Source organism: Paroedura picta, chromosome 1, assembly GCF_049243985.1.
Source record: "Paroedura picta isolate Pp20150507F chromosome 1, Ppicta_v3.0, whole genome shotgun sequence".
Taxonomy (NCBI): Eukaryota; Metazoa; Chordata; class Lepidosauria; order Squamata; family Gekkonidae; genus Paroedura; species Paroedura picta.
Genome location: NC_135369.1, coordinates 164637456 through 164659672, shown reverse-complemented (window position 1 = coordinate 164659672; position 22217 = coordinate 164637456). Strand labels below are relative to the sequence as shown.

Below are 22217 nucleotides of genomic sequence, written 5' to 3'. Positions count from 1 at the left end.
CTGCATGCCAATGACAAAGAGCAGATAGTCTTGCAGCACTGAGGGGTTTGGGATCTGTGTGTTGGTGAGTGGCATGCTTGGTCTCTCCTTATTGTTCACTTCCATTTCTTTTTTAAAAAAATGAAATTGACAAGATGAGGAAAGAAATTGACGAGGAAAATAAGGAATACTGGATCTTGTACACCATGAACGGGGGAAGCCGGCTAAGATGGCTATCAGACAGTAAATACGGAATGAAGAATCTCTTCTTATATATTTTTAAAAGCCCAGTGCAAAATTGACCAATAAGGAGAGCCATGAGTGGTGGAGGGGCAACCTCCAAGAGGTGGGAAAAGGGCAGGGAGGAAATCTGAGAGAATCATTTTGCTTTTGAATTATCTTCATTTTGGGAGCAAAACACGGGAAGAACCATCACCATACCACTCTTAGAAAATGCAGGGAACGGTGAACAGAAAATGAGCACTGAAGGGAGGAAAATCCATGCCAAATGAAAAAGAAACCCCAATGCATGTGCACAGAATGAAAAAGCAAACCCGTTGGGAATGTATAGTGAAAGTGAAGGGAAAAAAGCAGTGCGTAAAAGGCCTCTCCCTAGTTCTGGTTCAACTCACAGAGCAGTATAGTATCTGGATTTATCTTGGTTGGAAGAAGGCTCTTTAAGGTGGAGGGAGGCTTCAGTCTTTTAAGTGGTAGAATACAGTCCAGTATAAGACAGCTTCATGTTTATGTATCCATAACCAATATGGATCAAAAACGTATGCAATCAAGCCGACAAGCAGAAACATGAACAGAACAACCTGGCCAATTTTATCTTTTACATCATTTTATGCTCAGGTGGTTGGTACTGTGAAGGTATAACCAATTAGACATCGAAGAGCCAAGATTTCTGTGGGAGAAAACAGGGCACTGTAAACAAGAACTTGCCCGTGTACAACTTGTTATTGATTTCCAGCATTCCAAATAAGATTTAAAACTTTTCTCCTATTGAGGTTTTCTGCCATTCAATCAATTGAAACAGTTTGAGCATAGTGCAACTTCAATGTGTGGTCTTTGGGATATGTGCTTCAAATACACCCCACTAGGGATTCAATGAAAGATTGGACTTAAACTGTTTTCTTTGATGTCTGTACCATTGTATTTTGTACTTTTTCCTATGCACAACTGGGGCCCTCTCCTGTGAATTTAATGTATGTAAGTGCTTGTAAAAATTGGACTCTTATCTGCTGTCATAGAGAGCATCACTTCCCTACTGTCCTACACCATATGTTCAAAAATGTCCTTCACTGTGAAAATTAGCATTGGAATGACAAGTTTTACTTCTGAAATTGGTAGAACGATCTTGTCTACAATGTATCTTTTGTATACAGAATTTTTATTTGACACTCACCACCGTGAAAAGCAAGTACAATAATTTTGTAGGTTATTATCTTTCCTGGGAGTCCAAAAGATTTCTCAAACAATCTTTTGTGCCTGCTTATAAATTTTCCAGCCATAGGAACTTCACAGTATAAAAGGAACTTCTTTGTTTGTTTAGTTCACCATTCATATAGCTAATAATCCTTTAAAAAGAATCTTTTTGAACAAGTACAATAAAGATCTATGATCTTTTAAGTATTTAGTACTAAAACAAAGGTATTATCACTGCCACCCTTTGAAATTTTGCTGTTATCTGTATTTGAATAAATTTGATTTAGCATTTGTTCTCTGTGAAGGTCTTTAGTTTTATTAAACCCGCTCCATCCCCATCCCCCCCCCACCCCGCAAATTGAGACATCTTAAAACCTTCAGTTCTAAAAGCTGAGTCTTTGTAATATTTTAATAGGAAACTATGGTATATCTTTAGCAGGATTCTGCTAAAGATATAAAATAAGACAACTGGTCAGTCTTCCCTTGGAGGTGGTCTATTTCTCTTCTTCCTTTTTTTCTAAACCATAGTAAAGTATATTTCAGTGGTTCTCAATCCTCCTAATGCCACAACCCTTTAATACAGTTCCTCATGTTGTGATGTTGTTCTTTCACAGAAATTAAACCAAAACTCACCAATGGCATGAAGATCCATTGTTCATGATTGTATATAAATTGTTTTTCCCCCTGTGGTTTCTCAGTTCAGTTCTGCCTCTTGTCCCACCACACCACACTTGCTCTTTTCCGCTGCTCTAGACAGATGATTGCTCTATCTTGATCTACCCTGCAAGGCTGTTGTGTGGATGGCGACCTCCCCCTGCCAGGCTGCTTGCCCTGCTGCAACCCCTATGAAAGGGTGGTTTGACCCCCAGGTTGAGAACCACTGGTGTATTTACTAGGTATTAGTAGAACAGAGTCTTTTGGCAACTTTTGTGCAAGATTCTTTTCTTTAACCTAAGCTGGATTTGGATATGTACAAACATAGTGTGTAGAGGCTTATTTGCTGGAATTGAACCATGAAACTGAAAATCCTGCCAGCCAAGTAAGCATACTGCGTGCCTTTGTCCAATCACTATTGCTTCGCCTAACCTACCTCAAATAACAAAGCTTCGTGGTAGAAAGGCAGGATAGGATTGTATTTAATATCAATTTATGGTAACTCTATGAATTGATGACCTCCAAAATATCCTACCATTAACAGTCTTACAAAGATCTTGCAAACTGAAGGCCTTGGCTTCCTTTATTGAGTAAATCATGTCAAGTCTTCCTCTTTATGTACTGCTTTCAACTTTTCCTACCATTTAAATCTTTTCTAGTGATACTTGTCTTCTCATGATGAGACCAAAGTATGATGGCTTCAGTGAAGTTATTTTAGCTCCTAGGAAGAATTTAGGCTTGATTTGATCTGATCTGTTAGTTGGTCCATGGTATCTGTAAAACTGTTCTCCAACACTACATTCCAAAGGCATCACTTTTCTTCTGGTTCTTTTTCTTCACTACCAATATAATAAAAAAAGAAATTAAACTCTACATGGGACTGAGAAAAACATGGACACATCCATCTACAATTTACTCAAAGGGCCAACGTTTGTTGCTTTGTTACATAGCCATCTATGGTGAGCCTTCAGACTCTTCCACTGAGGACTCAGTATCAAGAGTTTAATTTCATGGAAAGTGCATTATCTAACATGTACAGGATGGTCCCTAATCTATTCCAAACTCTCATGGAACTTCTGATGTCCTGTGCAAATAAAATTTTTGGTGCCAAATCCTAGGATGACACATTAATCCCTACAAAGCACTGGTGGTCTGTGATCTCATGAACATTCCTTTTGAACATAGTACTGACCTGTAAGGAAAAAGGAAGCATGAGCTGAAAACAATGATAATTGTGCCAATTCTAAAAGTCATTTTAGAAATGAATATCTAATGAATTTCATGTTTAGAGATGAGCAGAACAGAACCTGGGCTCAGCCAACCCAAGAAATAACAAAACAAAAAATGGTATGTATGTCCGCTACAGCAGCACATATACCAAAATGGGAACAATACAGAGAAGATTAGCATGCCCCCTGCTCTGAAGCCATTCAAAAAGCTTTCTATAGCTATTATACTGATCTTTATAAAAGACATGATACATCAATAGTGAAAATAGAAGAATATATTGGAAAGCAAAATTTACCACAGATTATAGAAGAACAAAGACAAATTATGAATGGCCCCATAACAATAAATGAGGTTGTAGAAGCTATAAAGAAAATCAAGCTAGAAAAAAAATATGGATGGCTTACCAGGAATGTATTATAAATGTTTCAAAGATGAACTTTTACAGCCATTGCAGAATACAATTAATTCTATTTTATAAACTGGAAAGATATCAGAGTTGAGGAAAAAAGCCAGTTTATTTATTTATATTTATATACCACCCATTTCTTCTTCTTCTTCTTCTTCGTCTTCTTCTTCTTCTCATTATTATTATTATTATTAATTAGATTTATTTCCCGCCACTCCGTGTAGGCTCGTGGCGGGTCACAATAGTCCTATCCCCATTAAAATACCCATTAAAAGACTTTAAAAACAATCCCAACATGGCGGAAGCTCTCATTATTCCTACCCCCTGCTATCAGAGCGGCAGGGAGGGTGGGTGGTTATATAACTTTAATATAACTTTGCAGCTCTGGGTGGTTATATAACTTTAATATAACTTTAATTCACAAAGGGGATCAAGATTCTAAAATCCTATACCCTGACATCATCCATCGGTTATGGGCCTTATACAGAGCAGATGGGGTTCATCTCTCTGAATGGGGGCTGCATGAGTTGCATCATGCCCTGTCTGAGGTGGCAGGTAGTGGGAGCGTTAGTGGGAGCTTGTATATGGCGATTCCCATTCCCAGCTCTGTGGTGGGATTTTAGCATGGGGAGGAGCCATATGCGAACAGGCCTAGCCTGCATGTTGGCCTGCTCTAGAGAGGGGGCCTCTGTAAGAGGCTGTGTGTAGGCAATGCTGGGCGGCCATCACTCATGGAGGAGGGGCCTGGATGGCAGAGCCGCATTTCCAGGTGGCAAGGGCAGAGGTTCATGCCTCAATGGGTTCCCAAGATCCTGCCACCTCCCTGATAACCAGCAGGTCATTGGAGGCACGGGGAGACTGGTGGGGTGCTGGAGGGTGTCCTGCATGCCTGCTGGAACAATCACTTGGCTGCCTTGTAGTTGGAGGGCCACAAGAGGGCTGGTTCCTTTTCCCCATGCTGCCCAACGCTCAGCAGTTATTAAAGTTGTGGCCTACTTTAATGCCCCAAATAGCTGACTCCGTGTCTTTTGTGGTGAAAAGGTGTTCCCCCTGCAAGGCAAGGATATTCCAGTCTCAAGACTGCTATGTAGCATAATACCTGGGGGTCCAAAGCATTCCATATCTTCAAACCATAATCTTTTTTTTTTAAAGAAAGAATATGAACAGTGTTTCCAATATCTCTTTGTCAGCTATGACCGTCAAGGTCAAGGAATCCACCCTGTTAAATATATATGAGTGTGTGTGTAAATATTTCCCTTAACACCATTTATATGTGTCTAAATATTTCCCTTAGTACACAATTCACCTGGTGCTCATAAAGAGAGATACCTGTTGCCCTACCTGTCATCTTCCTAAACCTCTAGGAAAATAATGTATTCAGGCCCTTGAGGAGGCTGGATGACGTGTCACCCTGTGCTTTCTATCTACGCCACGAATACCCATGCACTGGCTTTTAAAAACCAACCCCCCAAAAAAAGTGTTGTTTCATTACAAACTCTTGCCTTTTCTAGGAAATATTTCTTTACCATAAAACATTCATTTTAAGCACCGAGAGCCATTCGTTATTAATGCCCGGTAGTGTCAATATTTAATATATCTCCATTTGTCTAAAATATAAAATTATTGATATAAAATATTCATTGCCATTCCAGCCATGTCTTATCGGTACCTCTAATGTAATTACATTGGGAATTAAGCAGGGCTTGTGACTCAGATAGATGATTCCATAGGCTGCGGGTGGCTGCAGACCCAATGTGAAAATTGAATGGCGCCGCTATAGATTTCAGACTAGTTAGCATTCCTCAAAAGTTAACTTTTTAATATTTTAGATTTAAAAAAAAAACAGAAGGCAATATGGTGGGTTATAAATGTGCTCCTCGCTTCCATGTGAAATGGCAAGATATGACAATTCTCTGCCAGTTCTCTTTCCTTTCCGCTAAAAAGAACCGTGGGGGGCCCCGTGCATAATCATGGGGGTCGATGGGGCTTCAAGAAGCAAACCTGCTCTCCGAATACCACAGGACTCACTAATTGTGATTTTATTCCAGTATCTCTGCTTGCTTCTGGATGCTCCTTTAACGCCATGGGAGGCCAGAAGTACATTATTTTCCACTTAAAGCCGTAACAAAAGAAAGAAATGACAACAACAACATTGAGGTTTTTATCACATGAGCACCAGGGGGGATGGAGAGGGTCACTTCTGCACGAGGCCTTCTTTTTCTTATCTGGGAAATGACTGACAGCTCAAGATGCTCTGCAGACAAGGCATCTGAGATTATCAGACATTAAAGTGAATTGCAGCTGAGCTCCCAATTGTAAGCAACTGGCTGGCATTCCAGTTGGAAGGCACAGGTTTTTCCTCAGTTCAGTCCCGTGTTACAATGAGTATCACTCGAAGGCTTGCTTTTGCATTTTTCTCATGCAGGATGAATATTTTGATGAGTACGGTTGTCCTGCCACAACGGTAACTCACTGGGCTTTCTTTCCGCATGTGGAGGATCTGTGAGACAACTGTTTTCCCCGAAATGTTCTAAGGAGAATGATTTTGTTTCTTCAGTAATGCTGATTATTCTCAAGAAACGGGCATGCCGCACTGGGCGAAAGCAGAACGGCTCTATGTATTTACAGTCTTTCTCTTTCTTTTTTTTTTATCTCACCATAACACTGCTCAAGACAACTTACAGAATTATTATTATTTTTTTAATCGTGAGAAGGCGGCACAGAAGTCACATAATAAACAAACATGCAAAACAGAAGAAAGAGCTTGTAGAAGTGCACAGATTGCTCCCCTTCCGCCTTTCCCCTGGCAAGCCCTTAAATTATTTCTGCAAAGAGGGTGGGGAAGGCCATAAATACAGTGTTCAATGGAGAAAGAGTCAATAAGGAATACACGACAAAAGGTAATGAGTTCTCTGAATTTCACCACAGTCTCCCTGGCTGGGGAGATTTCAAGGGGAAGAAAAGCAGGGGTGTGGGGGAGGGACTCTAGGAGCAGTTAGAGAAATTGTTGTTGAATTCCAGGATGGAAAATGAAAGTTCAAATTGGCTGCAGGTCTCGTACTGCAACGTTGTTAAAGGCACCTGCACAGCAGACCCTTTGGCCTTAAAAATCATTAAACAGTTAAAACAACAACAACAACAACTATCTATTCCCTCTGCTATCCGAAGATCTGCATCAGGCAGGCAGCCAGAAAGAGGAAATAACAATCATGCCTTCATAAAATTGTCCAGCAGGCAATACTAATGCATTGGGATAAAGCATACGTTTTAACCGTTGGAGTCCTAATGATCTTATTGTTTTGTGTTCAAATATATACACGGGCAATCCGGTTCTAAACCCCCCAAACTACAAAAACAGCCAAACTAGTAATTTAGGGCAATGAATTTAGGAGCCAGCTTGGTGCCGTGGTTAAGAACAATGGGCTTGAATCTGGAGAACCAGGTTTGATTTCCCACTCTTCCACATGCAGCCAGCTGGCTGACCTCAGGCTAGACACAGTTTAGTTAGAGCTGTGTATACAGAGCACTTCTGTCAGAGTTCTCTCAGCACCACCTCCCTCACAGGGTGTCTGTTGTGGGGAAGACGATCCTAAGCCACTTTGAGACTCCTTTGGGTAGTGAAAGGTGAGGTATAAAAAACAATTTGTTGGTTGCCCCAACATGTTTCATATCATACTTTGAGCCAGAGCACTGCCTTTTAGAAAGGGAAGTATATCCTCACAAATCTCATTCCTGAACTTTGCGGTCAGCATTGAAAAAGAAGAGTTGGTTCTTATATGCCTCTTTTCTCTACCCAAAAGAGGCTCAAAGCGGCTTACAGTCGCCTTCCCTTTCCTCTCCCCACAACAGACACCCTGTGAGGGAGGTGAGGCCGAGAGAGCCCTGATATTACAGAGGAAGAAGAGTTTCTCTAAAATACTATTCTTTGCCCCCCCCCCCGGAGAAGAATTTTAAGTGGAATTCTATGCTGCCAAGGAAACAGGGACCTGAAGAATTCATACTCCATAGAAGAAGAAGAAGAAGAAGAAGAAAGAAGAAGAAGAAGAAGAAGAAGAAGAAGAAGAAGAGTTGGTTCTTATATGCCGCTTTTCCCTACCCGAAGGAGGCTCAATGCGGCTTACAGTCACCTTCCCGTTCCTCTCCCCACAACAGACACCCTGTGGGGTGGGTGAGGCTGAGAGGGCCCTGATATCACTGCTTGGTCACAACAGTTTTATCAGTGCTATGGCGAGCCCAAGGTCACCCAGCTGGTTGCATGTGGGGGAGTGCAGAATCGAACCCGGCATGCCAGATTAGAAGTCCGTGCTCCTAACCACTACACCAAACTGGCTCTCATACCCAATCCTAGACACAATTCAAAATGCTGAAAACAAAGTCTCAATTTAAAAAACTGCTCCTTCCATGTTTCTAAGAGTGACTCTCCAGTCTGGTTAGATGCCATACCCCCCGCATCTTCCTCCACTTAACACAGCTCCACAGATGCATATAGGCAACATGGGAATGGCATTCATGCTAAATTCATGCTGCAGCTTGGCAAACATTGCTTTTGATACAATTTCCAATCATTAAGAAGTAGTGATGTGTCCCAGTAATTTGTTGCTAGCAGGGAGTTCTCATGCTCTTGCTAATGGCTATGTAATTAGCAGGTGTGGCTGGGTGAGATGGGAGAGAATAATACCAACACTTTTTCCTCTTCTCATTAATCGTGAATACCACTGAAGAAAGCAGAAACACAGGAACGGGAGCCGACAGAATGCTATGGAGTGGGCAGAGTGAAAATCTCTGATCAGGTTACCAATCTGTCTCCATCAAACCTCTAGATACCTCCCCCTCTTGTTGTCTGCTTCTCTGTCAAAATTTACAATGGAAGAGCCACAAGGAACACCCTTTCTTTTCCGCCTTTGATATCCTTTCAAGAGTCAAAGACATGGATGATGCTTTAGAACAGGATTTGTCAAACTGCGACGCTCCAGATGTCCATGGACTACAATTCCCAGGAGCCCCCTGCCAGCATTCGCTGGCAGGGGGCTCCTGGGAATTGTAGTCCATGGACATCTGGAGGGCCGCAGTTTGACTACCCCTGCTTTAGAATGATGGACAGAGTAACCCTTTTAAAGAGGATTTGACTCTATTCCGGTGGTCTTCAACTTTTCCAAACCCAAAACCCCACCTGTAACCCGAGGCGGCAGCATGTGTTGCAGCCAGATGACAGTCAGGGGATGGGAGGAAGAGGGAGGAAGAGTGCCAACCTCAGTGGTGTGAAAGCCAGGACGGTGGCCAACAGAATCAGGAAACTGAGGACAGGAAAGGCAAAACAAGTACCAGGAGGTGCAGAAGAACATCAAGGCCACTCAGCTGGGGAGGGGGGTACGTCCATGGCATCTTCATCCCTAAAGCTCACCTCCTCTTAATGAGGAACAAGCCATGGACCAACCCTCTCCCCAGCTAAGTGGCCTTGCAATTCTGCTGCACCTCTCAAGAAAGGCAAGGGGTCTTGTTTCTATGCATGCACTGTAGCATCAACTCCTGCCCCAAGAGAAGCAATATATATGGTGGCTCTCTAGAGGACTGTCGCCCACTTGAAGGTCCCTTCCCAACAGATGGGCTGAAGAACACTGCTCTAGTCTAATTTTTAACAGATTCACCATCCTAAATGCATCTTGGCAAGGTCCCGCTATCCCTGTAGAGGTTTCCCACTGGGCAGCAAGGCAATAATTCTCCCCATTTTCCCAGCTGTTTCTACTTCCCCACCATTTTTGTCATGCTTCTTTCTCCTCCTGGGGCATAAGAGGACATCTTGCTGGGTGAGATTCCACCGTCGGATCAAGGGAGGCAGGAACTTCACAGTTCTTCTTCCGGTCCCTAGGTGGCCTCACCCGGCCTCTTCAGTTCGGTTTCTGCCTAGGAGGGAGAGCAGTTGAGCTGAGAGATCCCGAATTGAATTCAGTCTATTCTTCTTCTATCTACTTCAATCTGATCTACTTACCCTTTGTGGTGAATACCTTTGTGTTGTTAGTCTTCGTTTGTCTCTCCTCTTCAAAAAAAAAAAAAAAAAAAAAGAAGGGAGAAAATCCTTCCTCCCCCCCCCCCCCCCCTTCCTTGTTGAAGACTCGGCTCTGGAGAAAGCCGTTAAAGGCAAACCTCCCTGCAAAGCCCATTTGAGGCTCGGCGCTGGAGAAAGCCGCAAAGGCAAACCTCCCTGCAAAGCCCCTTCGAGGCTCTACTCTGGAGAAAGCCGCAAAAGGCAAACCTCCCTGCAAAGCCCCTTTGCCGGCTCCGCTCTGGGCCATGGCAGACGACCTCCTGTCCGACGGAGAACTGGAGGCACCGATGGAGCCAACAGAGCAGGAGCACAAGATGCTGGAGGGCGCGCCGCAGGCCGTCCCAAACCCAGCCACCGCGGAGCCAAACCGCCAAGCGGCAAAACGCCGCAAGAAGACAGAAGCGCGGGAAAAAAGCAAGGAGAAGACGCGCGGCGGCCATTTTGGCGAAAATCGGGCGGGAAGCTCCGCAGCTGCGGCCCGGTCCACGCTTGCTCGCGAGGAGACCGAAGCCGAGATGGACGGAGAGGAGAGTCAATCCAGGGATACAGTAAGGCCCAGTGGGCAACATTTTTTATCAAAAGAACTTATTGCCTGTATTTCAGAGGTGGTACAAGCACAGCTAGAAAAAAGGGAAAAAGGGCCTGAGGGGCACAGATATCACAGACAGGCTTCCCCTGACTCAGAGAGGGAGGAATATGGGGATCTGCCCGAGCATAGACCTTCCTGGCCCACAAAGGCAGCGCGCAAAAGACCCCATTGGAGCCCTGATAGGGGGGATTATCCTTCCACAGCAGATGAATCCTCTGTTAAGGAAGATGGGGAATTTTTATCTGATGAAGAAGTGGTTGAGATTATGGAATTACCTGAGGTATCCAAAAGATTTTTTAAACCAGAAGATTATCAGTATCTTCTATCAAAATGCCTTAATGCATTAGACTTAAAATGGAAACAGGGAACAGAGGATCCTGAGGATCAGGATCCCAGAAGGCCTTATGGCAACAAAGAATACTTTCCCCCAGAGGAGGATGTTCCTAGAAATTTTCCCCTACCAGTATTTTTTGAGAAAAAATTCAGAGCAGAATGGGAAAAGCCTATGGCAAACAGACAGTTGCCAGCGTATGCAAAAAAGCTGTACACGATGCCCGATTATGCAGAAGAAATTCTAAAAACACCAATTGTGGATGCCCCGGTAGTAGGGCTGCAATCCTACGGTCTTCTCTCTGAAGATGGCCAGGGAGCTGTGCGGGATGTAATGGATAAAAAAGCGGATTTTGCCTTACGTAAAACCCATGAAACCTTAGCTATGTCTATAAGAGCGTCCTCTATCGCATCAATTGTGTCAAGGGCCACAATCATGTGGGTAAAGAAGCTGATCCAGCTACTACCAGACCCAGATAAGAGAGTGGCAGAAGGAATGAATAGAGTGCTAAAAGCGGCCTGTTTTTCAGCAGATGCCACCCTAGATGCATCTATATTCAACGCCAGAGCCATGGCCACCACGGCAGCAGCACGGAGAACACTGTGGCTGAGAGCATGGCAGGCGGACACCAAAGCAAAGTCAATCGTCACGGCGTATCCTTTTCACGGATCCAAGCTCTTCGGGGAGTCCTTGGATAAGGTCCTCGTGGAGACACGTGATAAAAAGAGAGTAATGCCACGAAACCTGAGGAGAACAGATAGGCGGTTCTCCCAACTTACAGGTAACTCCTTTCGTTCCTTTGGTGCATACGGCAGACAGAGACAGGACAGGAGGTCTGGCTGGCCCAGCAACAGGCAATCCTTCAGGGGTAGCTACCCCAACAGGTCTCAGAGAGGACACCATCCTCCAAAGCAGGAAAGAGACGGGAAGCCTCACAAGGCGTGACTCCGTCGCCCCAGTAGGAGGAAGGCTAGCCCGATTCTTGGAACAGTGGAAAAGATACCAAGCGGACAGCTGGTCGTTGGAAATTATAGAAAAGGGCTACGCTATCGAATTCCAAAAAATCCCGCCAAACCACTTCCTACAGTCGCCCCACCCAAAATCCAAACAAAAGCTAGAGAGAACCCAAGCCGCCATACAACACCTGTTAGACATCGAAGCAATAGAACCCGTACCTCACGGAGAGGAAAGGACGGGGGTCTACTCGGTGTTTTTCACAGTACCAAAATCCAACGGGGATTGGCGAGCAATCCTAGACCTAAAATTTCTAAATCGCTTCATAAAACTTCGTCATTTCAGGATGGAAACACTCAAATCCATCACAGAGGCGATACAAAGAGGAGAGTACCTCACATCTCTAGACCTCACAGAAGCGTACCTGCATGTCCCGATCCGACATGGTCACAGGAAATTCCTCAGGTTCTGCGTGGGCCGGAACCACTATCAATACAAAGCTTTACCATTTGGACTCTCGACCGCACCCAGAGTTTTCTCAAAGCTGTTAATCGCACCGGTGGCATACCTGCGAAAGCAGGGAATTCACCTGCATCCGTATTTAGACGACGTGTTGCTGAGAGCACAGTCCCGTCAACAAGCGGTCAGCCACACCACTATCGCGATGCAAATCCTTCAAGACTTTGGATTCATCGTGAATCTCCAAAAAAGTTCTCTGACTCCGTCCCAGTCCCTTCAACACCTGGGAGTGCAAATAGACACGGTAGCGTCCAGGCTCTTCATGATAGAAGAGAAAATACAAAAAACCAAGAGATTGGCAAATCAGATAATAAACGGGAGAACGTCACCGCTGATGACGCTAGCAAGCATGATGGGCGTCCTAGTATCGAACCTCCCCACGGTACAATGGGGAAGACTACATTCCCGCCGACTCCAGGGCTTATTACGCCCATTCCAACACCAAATATCAATAAGACTGGACAAGAAGGTGAAGGTACCAATAGACGTCAAAACCAGTCTAACCTGGTGGACCGACAACGCCAACCTGTCCAGAGGAAAGCTATTCGGTCCCAGGAAGGAAAAGCAACTGTTCACGGACGCAAGTCTGAGAGGCTGGGGAGCCACGCTAAACACCCAATCAGCCCAGGGAAGATGGTCCTCAGAGGAGTCGAAACTCCCAATAAACATCCTGGAAATGAAGGCGGTACGCAGAGCGTTACATCACTTCAGTCGTCAACTAAAGCACACTCACGTGTTGGTCAGAACGGACAACATAGCAACCAAAGCCTACCTGAACAACCAAGGAGGGTCCAAGTCCTCAAATCTTCACAGGGAAGCCATGCAGACCCTGGCTTGGGCGGAAGCCAACCTGTCGTCAATACGGGCAGAGTACATAAAAGGAAAAGAAAACGTCCAAGCAGACTGGCTGAGCAGAGCGACGGTGTCCACAGCCGAATGGCGGCTGAAACCGCAAATCTTCACTTGGGTGACATCAGTCCTAGGCCAACCAAGGCTGGACTTATTCGCGACAGCGGAGAACAGCCAGATGCCCAGATGTTTCTCCAGGTACTTCCACCCTTCAGCGGAGAACACAGATGCCCTGTTGGCCCAGTGGCCGGAGGGCCTGCTGTACGCCTTCCCCCCATTTCCGATAATAACACGCCTGCTGGCAAGAGTCAAGGAGCTCAGGGCGGAGGTGATACTGATAGCTCCCAGATGGCCTCGTCGGCCGTGGTTTTCGACCCTAGTGCGCATGGCGGTAAGGGAGCCTCTGCTGATACCAGTGCAGCCGGACATGCTCCAACAAGGACCAATTTGGCATCCGGACCCGGAATGGCTTCAATTGACCGCCTGGAGGTTGAGCGGGGCCATCTCTTAACTGAAGGCTACAGTACAGAAGTAGTCGAAACGATTATGGCATCGAGACGCCAGTCCACCAATAGGATTTACAATGCCTCCTGGAAGGCGTTCGTTCGCTGGTGCAAAAGGAAGAAGGTGAATCACCTGACTCCAAGGCTGCGAGATGTACTACAGTTTCTACAAGATGGTATGGCAAAGCGACTGAGGGTAGCCACCCTACGCCGACAGTTAGCAGCATTAGTATCTGTCCTTCCAAACTTTAAAGGAAAACCTATTTCCAAGCATCCTCATATTATCCGCTTCCTAAAAGGAGCCACCCAGATCCAGGGCCCAGTTTCCCATAGGTTCCCCACTTGGAACCTGAATAAAGTCCTAACGGGAATGACCAAACATCCATTCGAACCCATAATGGACATATCCTTAAAACACCTGAGAATGAAGACGATCTTCTTAACGGCAGTGACATCGGCCAGAAGAATATCAGAGCTGGCAGCTCTATCGGTCAGAAAGGAACTCTGTATTTTTCATAAAGATAAAGTGGTTCTAAGAACGGATCCGACCTTCAAGCCAAAGGTGCTATCCAGTTTCCATCTTGGTCAAGACCTAATCCTACCGTCCTTTTGTCCGAACCCGGTTCATCCCAAGGAGAGAACGTGGCACACCTTAGACGTGCGGCGAGCCTTAAAGGCCTATATTATCAGAACGGAAAATATTAGGAGGTCCGACTCATTATTCGTTTCAATTGCAGCTCCAAACCAGGGTTCGAAGCTATCCAGCAGAGCTATTGGTAGTTGCCTTAGAGCGGCAATTGCAGAAGCGTATGTGGCTCAGAAGTTGACCCCGCCACGGGGTATTACAGCTCACTCAATACGGAGCACAGCAACGTCAGCGGCCTTGTTTGGCAGAGCATCGATTCTTGAAATATGCAGAGCAGCAACATGGGCTAACGCCTCAACATTCATTCGCCATTACAAAATAGACGCTTACAGTTCAGCCGAAGCGGCATTTGGGCGAAGAGTGCTGCAAAATGTAATCAACATAGATGACGATGGCCCACCCTAAATTCTGCGGACTGCTATGGGAGGTCCCAGCAAGATGTCCTCGCCCCAGGAGGAGAATGACCATTGAATACCTACCGTGAAGGGTCCTTCTCTCCTGGGGTATAAGAGGACATCTTGATCCCTCCCTGCCATCGTCAAGCAAAAAAAAAAAAAAAAAGGCTATCTGGCCGTAAGGCATTGGGAAGTTAACTCAGAGCAGAGTTTTCCGCATGTGTCTTGATATGTCATAATGTGCTGTTTTCATTTTGTTCACTGTGACATGTCTTTCGTTCTTCTTCTACTAAGAGGTTCCTAGGTTATATGTTATAGTTAAATGAGTGCCTGCGATCAGCTATGGCAGTGGGCGAACTGAAGAGGCCGGGTGAGGCCACCTAGGGACCGGAAGAAGAACTGTGAAGTTCCTGCCTCCCTTGATCCGACGGTGGAATCTCACCCAGCAAGATGTCCTCTTATACCCCAGGAGAGAAGGACCCTTCACGGTAGGTATTCAATGGTCATTTTCAGTCCTTCAGGAGAGAAAAGCCTCCCATCTAAACAGAACTGCCACAGATTGAAGGTGATGCGGTCCTATAAATAGTGAAAGTTTCTAGAATCTGACCTGTGACTAATGGGAGGTTATCCAGAAACATGGAATATTGATAGCAGTTTATCTTGTTAATTTAAAATTATTCAATCTGATTTTTTTATATTCTGGTAGTGGAGCTGATGGACACACATCCTGCATGAGATGTCTAAAAGTTTAATGTGCTTCCAATTAATTTAATATTCCACGCCATTTGGCTTATTTCTTGGTCTGGGAAAGAGGCCATGCATCGATTGTAAGGGGAGGCATGGACAAGTTGTGGGAATTTAACTTGCAGAAGCCGCCTTCAAGCACCTGAACTGGATCTCAGAAGTGGGGCTGAAGCTGTAGAGATGGGATATTGCCATAGAACTACTGTTCTAAAGCAATCCTAAAACAAACAGTGGAAGCAATCTGATGTGCTTTTCCAAAGTCAATGCACACATCCTACTTAGTATTTCTGGCCAGAGTTCCCAATGATGGGTTGAGAAATTCCTGGAGATTTTGGGGGCAGAGCCTAAGGTACTCAGGGTTTGAGGAGACGGAAAACTTCAGATGGGACTTAATGCCATGCAGCCCATCCTCCAAGGTAGCATTTGTCTCCAGGGAAACTGATCTCTGTAATCGAAGTTGTAATTACTGGAGATCTCCTGCCACCACCTGTTGATTGGCAACCCTATTTATGGCAGTTGAGGGGACTGAGTAAGCAGCCAGGCACTACTTTATGCTTCATCCCTCTCCAGTTTTTTATTGTTGTCTTACCTTTTTTAAAAAAAAGATACAAAACAATCAATCAATGTAACATTAAAGATTTTGAGCAAAAAACAATGTCAGAAATTCAGAGGTAAGTGTGGTCCACACGCCTCTCTCTCCCTCTCTCTCCCTCTCCCAATTTTTTCTGGTTTAGCATTAAATTTTGGCTGAACCTGATTTACCAAGTTTTTTGTTCATTCTTGGCTTGTTCTGATTTTCATAAAAATGCTCATATTGGCTTGGATCTAATGCAGCCTTTCTCAACATTTTTGCCATTGAGAAACCCCTGAAACTTTCTTCAGGCTTCCAGAAACTCCAGAAGTGGCGCAATCCTGAAGAATATGGTTGGGAAGCGAAGCTGTGCACAGGTCCTCCTAGGGACCCTCCCCTCCCCACCCTCTCAAGGCTCATAGTTCGTAATTTGGGGAGGGGGAGCAGGTTGACATGACTATATGGTTATATCACCTGATAAATGTTTAACAAATTTTTAAAATATTTAAAAAAATTAACTCCCACCCGTTTGGGAAACTGTTCCAGGACTGTCAAGAAACCTCAAGGATTCACAAAAAACTGGTTGAGAAAGCCTGATCTAATGGAATATTTCTGAAGATGGAACCATTTCTGCCAGTTTGGAGTAGTGGTTAGAAGTGCGGACTTCTAATCTGGCATGCCAGGTTTGATTCTGCACTCCCCCACATGCAGCCAGCTGGGTGACCTTGGGCTCATCACAGCGCTGATAAAACTGTTCTGACCGAGCTGTAATATCAGGGCTCTCTCAGCCTCACCCACCCCACAGGGTGTCTGTTTGGGGAGAGGAAAGGGAAGGCGACTGTAAGCCGCTTTGAGCCTCCTTCGGGTAGGGAAAAGCGGCATATAAGAACAAACTCTTCTTCTTCTATGGAGTATGAATTCTTCAGGTCCCTGTTTCCTTGGCAGCATAGAATTCCACCTAAAATTCTTCTCCGGGGGGGCGAATAATAGTATTTTAGAGAAACGTGTGGTTGCAACAAAAGGGGGGTGGGCGGGAGATGAGAAAGTAGTGATCCACAGGCTAAAATTATCCCATCCGCCAAATTATTCTGCTGGACTCAAGCCACTGTTCTTATCCTTTGGTTCCCCAGGCTGCAGCTCTCCACACAGCTTCAGTTCTTAGTTGTCCTCTCTGCTCTTGGCTTCATTTGCTCTTAACTGCGATTTAATTTGATTAGCTGAGCTGACCCATCTGATGTGATTATGGGATATGGGTCACCATCCAGATTCACAAGTACTGCAGTTAAAACGCCAGTTATCCCAGCTCAATCATGACTCCGATAACTACGCAATAAAACCCCATTATGTGTTTGTCATTTTAAGTGCTATTGCAATGACGGTCTACTTAGTGCTGAATGATAGGTTTCTGAGCGTTTTCTACACTCGTGAAGTGAAAATGTACTCACTGCGCCACCCTAAGCAGAGTCCTACCCTTCTGTGCTGTGCTGGGGCAGCTGGATCCAGTTCAAGGTGTTGATATTAACCTTTAAGGCCTTACACAGGTTAGGACCCACATACTTGAGGGACCGTCTATTGCCCAATGCCCCCTTACACTCTGCAGGTGATAACTTACTGGTCATTCCTGGCCCCAAAGAAACATGCCTGGCCTCAACCAGGGCCAGGGCCTTTTCGGTCCTGGCCCCGGCCTGGTGGAATGAACTCGCCGGTAAGCTGCGGGCCCTGCGGGACCTTCCAGCATTCCACGGGGCCTGCAAAACAGAGCTCTTCCACCAGGTCTATGGTTGAAGCTGGGGCAGTGGGGGGGGGGGATCGATGGGCCCCCCTGGTGCCTAGCTACAACTTTGGGTATCTTGTCTCTCCTGCCTCCTCTCTCTGGAGGTAGTAGTAGTAGTTGGGGATAGGGGGGTTTCTTCGCCATGTTCTTGGGTTGCCGGTTATTGTATCAGTTTTTCTTGTCTGTTTTTCGTGGGGGTTTTAATGGGAGTTGTAACTGGACACCTGTAACCTGCCACAAGCCTGCTTGGGAGTGGCAGGTATCAAATTAAGTAGTAGTAGTAGTAGCAGTAGTAGTAGTAGTAATCCTATTGACTTTAAAGGATGAGACTCTTCTGGAAGTGGTATGGAGATGTACTGTAAGTGAGCCTCTCTTTCGTGTTTGTAGATGATTTGAACAGTTGTCCTTAGGCCCATGCTTGTCTATGAATCCCCACGCAGTTCTGAAACACTGATGTGTTTTGATGTAGCGACTACTTGTGGAAGGACTTGTACATGAGTCCATTAACTTAAAGCCGTGCAATGTTCCCCATGTGGAGCACACATCTAAGCTATATACATTTCCTTGATATGTGTGACAGTGTGTATAATATGTATGTGTGTGTGTTGAACATTAAATTTGTTTTCAAGTCACATCACATTCCTCACCGGGAAGCACATCTCCAAGCACTGTAATTTGAGCTCCATTTTGGAACATGCTGCGTCTGCCATAAAACCACATCATGCATGAAATGATCTGAAGCAAAAAGTTAGTGAGAGCAGCCAGGAGTATGAAAAAGAATACAGATGCCACTAGGTAACCCAGAGTGGTACACTGTGATCCTTTGTATGTTTTTGTGGGAATAAATTTCATGGAATATGTAGAGGTTTAGCCCTAACCTGGGTGGCCCAAGTTAGCCCCATCTCATCAGATTTCAGAAGCTTAGTGGACCTCATTAGTAGACCACCATGGGAGTCCATGGTTGCTTCTCAGAGACCGTTTATGCACTGGAGGTTTCATGCCGGACTGCAGGCTGGGGTTTTAGTTGTGGCAGATTGCCCCACCTCTTCCTGCACCCACACGGGGGAGCATTTGGCCCGGTGCACCTCATCCACCTCCGATTTTTGTTCTTGCATGGAAGCTGGGACAGTGAAGTTCGTAAGTGCGTAAACGGTCAGAGGCAGGCAATGGCAAATCACCTCTGTTTATCACTTGCCTTGAAAACCCAATGGCAGTGGCGGCAAAACTGTGGCCCTCCAGATGTCCATGGACTACAATTCCCAGGAGCCCCTGCCAGCAACTGCTATAAGGGGCTCATGGGAACTGTAGTCCATGGACACCTGGAAAGCCATAGTTTGGCCACCACTGCCCTATGGGGTTGCCATAAGTTGGCTGCAACTTGGCAGCACTTTCCTCCACCACCAAACAGAGTTTTAGTTCCTAGGAAGTATGCAGACGACCAAGTTTATCTGTGAAAAACGAGTCTGTCAAAAATTCTGAATACGTAGAGGTAGATTCAATGAAATGCCTCTGCTATGATGCTGGATCCAATGACTCCTTTCAATTAACTCGTTCCCTGGACAGAGAGTTAGAAGAAGGAAATCACAAGAGCCAATGAAGAAGCAATGAGCTTGCTAGTCCAACCCCAGTGGATTGACGGATACACGTGTCCATTTGCTTGGTGAAGTGCCACCACATCTGCTTCACATTCAGGAGGAAATGTTTGCATAGAAGATCTCCCCTTGCATCCAGCATTATACTGGAGAGTGCAAACTTCAAGCTGAACGGAAATATGCAGATTTAACTAACAATGCTGGCGGTGCTTCCAGCTGCATTATCCGGGCATATTAAATTACCGGTTGTAATTCGAAGGTTTTGGATATTGTAACGCAGTACATAAATGATTAGTTTAACCCAAAGAACCTCATTAATAAAGCAGAGAAAGGAGTCTTCCAGATTTGATGACTCTATGAAACTTTCAAGGGGTTTTTTAGCCTTGCAGGAATAGTAAGCAAAGCCAGCTTAACAAAGAGATATTCTTGTCTAGCTTCTTTGGTATAACAAATATGAAATATGTATATGACTGGCAATTAATTTATCTATGCATCAAAATAATGACTGGATTGGTGCATCGTGCATCCCTCAGCAGGGATGGTTTTCAGGAGCCTTGCTGAGCAAAGCGCTTTCATTTCCATTAGCATTTCTTGCTATGAAATGACTCCGAAGAAAGGCATCCAGGCAAGAGATGGAAGAGAGAAATGGTAAAAATACCTGCCATCCTATGGAACTGCCATTATGAAGTCTTTGGGACAGACTGAACATAATCCAGCCAAATTTTGCATCCTATAAAGCAGTGGTCCCCAACCCCCAGGCCGTGGCCCGGTGCCGGGCCGCGAAGGCCTCGGCGCTGGGCCGTGGCTCCCTCTTCCCACCCACCCCCCACAGCGAGAAGCTCGCCAGGCTGCGAGCAAATCGGCCGCCGAAGCAGCCGATCAGCTTGCGGCCCGGCAAGCTTCTTGCTTTGGGAGGCGGCGGGAAGAGAAGCTTGCCGGGCCGCAAACTAATCGGCCACTTCGGCGGCTGATTTCCTTGTGGCCTGGAGGGGCGGGGAGAGGGAGCCGCGGCCGCCGGCATGCCGGCGGCGCAAACGCACACGTGCAGACTTGCCGTGCATGCGCGTTTGAGTCCGGCGGGGGCGCAAACACGCGCGCACGGCAAGTCCGCGCATGCGTGTTTGCGCCCGGGGTCGCCGCGCACGCGCGGGGCCCCGGGTCGCCCTCTCCCTGCACCCCAGCGCAGCGGTCCGCAGCCTGACAAAGGTTGTGGACCACTGCTATAAAGAACACATTTCAAAGGAAAGTTAATCATGTCTTAATTTTCTCCCGCTGAAATACTAACATTTGCATTCTCTTGTTTTGTCATATAATGTCTCATGAAGTCAAGAAAAGCTGTTTTAACGCTTTGCCACAGCACAAGCAGAAATAAGATATCAGAATCATTATCCAGAGATTTAGCTGATGCTAAAAATCAAAGTGCTGACTCTTATAATAAGGGATAAAGACAGGCAGGAACGGACCATAGGGAAAGGGACGGGCATTATAAAGTATCCCATTGTACTACGCTGTAGTACATACATAAGTCACATTAATGGAAAAGGGTTAGATCCAGCCAGCTTTCACTAAGTCTAACCCAATCCCCATCCATACTACGGTCCCCAATGCTCATGGCTCCCCCCCCCCACCATGTCTTGTAATCCCCAGGCATAGCATTTTTCGGGTTGCCAAAGAAGGCACCTCCTTCCTTTTTTGCCTGCAGAAAACCTGGCACAGAAGTATTCACACTGCATTTCCCATCTCAGTATGTGCTTTAATTTTTAAAATAATAAATGTGTCATGAGGTTGCTTTTTCCATTTTGCACAGATGTACTCAGTTAACTTTCTTGTTGTAGCCATGCCTCAAATTCTGAGAAACCCACAATAAATCCTAGGAGCATATTGTCTTTTCTAATAAATAGTGATATTCATTTCAGCGGCTATGAACTATCAGATCCAGGTTTTACTTGATTTATGGCCATCCAGCTGTGCGGAATTCGGATTCTGTGTGTGTGGATTTTGTTCACGCAGTTCTATATTCCACTGTCTCATTCAAGGTTCTGTAACCCAGTTCCAGTGTGACAACACGTCATGAGCCTTAAAAAAAAAATCACTGTTTATTTTTAAACTGTCCACCTCTCATTGTGCTTTGTACAGGGCAGTATTCAAAGACAGTCAAACATAATATTCTGGGTTACAATGAAACAAAAATAGACTAACCACCATAAGATACATCCCAAAGATCACCTTTGTTAGAACTAGGGATGGGGGGCCTATACAAACAATTATTTTTAAAAATCACAAACGTATAAACTCTACAATAAACTTTTAACAAATAAAAATTATTAAAAAATAATTAACTTTCACCCATTCAGGAAACACATCCAGGGGCTTCAAGAAACTCCAGGGCCTTCAAGAAACCAAAGGGTTTCATGAAACCCTGGCTGAGAAAGCCTGAATTATAAAGTCACTTGACTGGCTCAAGAAAAAGGGCCCAATTCAATCATGATGGTAAACACGTAGCTGCTACTGAAAATGACCACCCCCTATCCTTCTACTCTGTAATGTGGTAGAATGTGTTTGAACTTACAATTCATACAAGTTTTGTTTCCCTCCCGTTGCTTCTCATCATCATATTTTGATGATAGGAGAGAAGTAAATGTGAAATGTTATGATGTGAAATTAGAATCATCCTTTTCTAATTGGAGGCGGAAGAGGAAACTTAGACATCCAAATGCTGTTTTTGAAAGCAGATATATGTTTCCTCCAACATTCTGACCAGAGATTAAATCCTATTGTAAACCGTGTGGCTTTGTACATGGGCAAGTGAAAGAATAAGAATCTCAACAACAACAGGGATAGTAATAGTAGAAGAAGAAGAGCTGTTTTTTTTCTGCCTCACTTTTCATTACATGAAGGAGTCTCAAAACAGTTTATAATCACCTTAAAGCATAATCACCCTCCTTTCCTCTCTGCACAACAGACACTCTGTGAGGTAGGTGAGGCTGAGCGAGCTCTGAGAGAACTGTGA

At 45.1% G+C, this 22217-nt stretch overlaps 1 long non-coding RNA gene and 1 pseudogene across 1 annotated transcript in view; both read left to right on the top strand.

The window, feature by feature from the left end:
* LOC143819552 (uncharacterized) overlaps positions 1–22217 on the top strand; it is a 152885-nt gene that overhangs the window by 109206 nt on the left and 21462 nt on the right. The gene's annotated exons all lie outside the window — the stretch shown is intronic.
* LOC143828064 (U6 spliceosomal RNA) lies at positions 3417–3513 on the top strand (annotated as a pseudogene).